The following is a 2,047-nucleotide window of genomic DNA, read 5'->3' on the forward strand; positions in this document are numbered from 1 at the left end:
AAACAATGCAAAACACGTCCAAATCAGCACAATGCTTCTGCGAATCAACGCCACAAACTACTAGGAACCCTTTTCAAACACCGTCGATGACAACTAACCGAATTTGCATCCGCATCGCCAATATTCAATTCCAATTCCGGTAGGGCAACTACCGGAACCACAACGAGAAACTGACACAGCGATCAGGATACACATTTCGGGTTTAGGGCAATCGCAAGAAGATAGGCAAAATTCGCAATTGTGGTGTGACACTAGGCGCAACGCATTAGCTGTAGCTACTGAGAAGTACCATAATTACTGCGAAGACATGAGATAGTGTACCACTACTATGGTGTGAGAAGACGCCACGTAATGCCCTACCTTCGTAAAATAGTCTAGTTAATGACAGAGCTGAACATGAGACAGTGCTCTTCAAGCACCAGTCAATACAGATTTGTTGATTTGTACAGTAGCAGGAGAACCACCAATTGCACCTAAATGGTTGGTAGAGATATAATACTCAGTGCTGACTTAAGTGTGTGTAAAATCAACACACCATCCAAGTCCCACAGAACCGCACCAACAAGGCACTCAGTCCTGCGCACGAAAAGTAGCAACATCTCATCTACTGGGCGATTTCTCAGTAGACATCCTTACACGATGACCAAGGCATGCAACACAATCGCACCACTTACTGCGGGTTCAAGCAACCACTAGAACCTATGCAGAGCAGCAGATGTTGACGAGCATCAACGAATGCCAATGCACTTCCTGCAGGAAAAAAGCCATAACGACTCATAAAACAGAAGTAAGGGCACAAATGTCATGCACAAAACGGACGCTAACCAGTATATCGGGCTAAGGGTTGGTAATGTCCCTCAGGGTTCTATCTGTCGCCACCCTCAACACCTTTCATCGCCTGCACATTTTCGGAGGGCTCCATGCAGACGCTAATTGCTTTCACAATGGGAATGTTTCTTGGTGACGAAGACGTCTCCCTGTTGCTTCTATCATTCTTGTCCTTCACAACACAGCAATGAAGACACATCTGCCCTAGGAGCAGACGTCTCCTCATCATCATTTCCCACCTCTTTCGAAGCTGCAATATCCTCCTCTGTCACCACACAACCCATACATCCTACCTCGCAAACACCACGCATTTCCTGCGTGTATAAAAGAAGCATTAGACAGTGATGTGTTGACATATACATTCAAGCATGCAGTTCTACGCCCAGGTCACCGGTCCTTCCCAGCGTCAACATTACATCTGCTCTCCAAATTGACAATGGCATCAAGCAGGAACCCAGTCAATACATTCGTGACAGCGCGGTACAATGTGTCGTCAAATATTGATCACTCACCGCTTCCATTAAGGGTTTGGGGAAACCACAAATGTCTAATAGGACAGACCGATGGCAATAGCAAAGCAGTGCCTTCTGTAAATAGCTAAATCAGTTAATCCCCCCTCCTCCCCCGCCCACCTGAGAAGGCCAGCCCCACCCCATCTTCAAGTCCTCCATCATAGCCAGTACAAGAAAGGAAAGCACGGCCAGTGTACCCATCTTGATCCCAAATTCCTAACAATCGCAATGCTATCTCATGCTCCAAGAAATCGCAAGGCATTCACGCGGCTGAACAGCAGCCAATAGGGCAGTCGAAACAACAAAGCAAGTGGAACCAAATCCAAACCCGATTCATTCACAGCTCAGATGCTTACCTCCTCATCGCACACCACTCATTGTTGTCGTTTGATCAAATCAAAAGCTCCTCCAATTGACAAGATTCAACATCCCAACACAACACCTTGCAACATGCTTTGCCGAAATAAACACCAACTCATATCCAACACACGTCACACATTTGTGACATGTGCACCCACTTAACGCAATCTGCCGAACATCAGTGACATCAGCGACGAGAAGTTAACCAATATGAAGCAGTGCAATCTGCAAACGGACAATGGGGTAAGCACACCACTTCAACATCCACAAGATGTCACCCAAACAACGCAATTCCGAAGTCTTCTCGCTGCTCACACTTCTTGCTAATTTACTAAAGCAGGCAAAAT

The 2,047-nt window shown here is 46.3% G+C and overlaps 1 protein-coding gene across 1 annotated transcript in view; it reads right to left on the reverse strand.

The window, feature by feature from the left end:
- EGR_10972 (PIM1 peptidase (S16 family)) overlaps positions 1-2,047 on the reverse strand; it is a gene marked incomplete at both ends in the record, with an annotated part of 5,122 nt that overhangs the window by 2,145 nt on the left and 930 nt on the right. The gene's annotated exons all lie outside the window — the stretch shown is intronic.

This window comes from Echinococcus granulosus (genome assembly GCF_000524195.1).
Source record: "Echinococcus granulosus chromosome Unknown EG_S00316, whole genome shotgun sequence".
NCBI lineage: Eukaryota > Metazoa > Platyhelminthes > Cestoda > Cyclophyllidea > Taeniidae > Echinococcus > Echinococcus granulosus.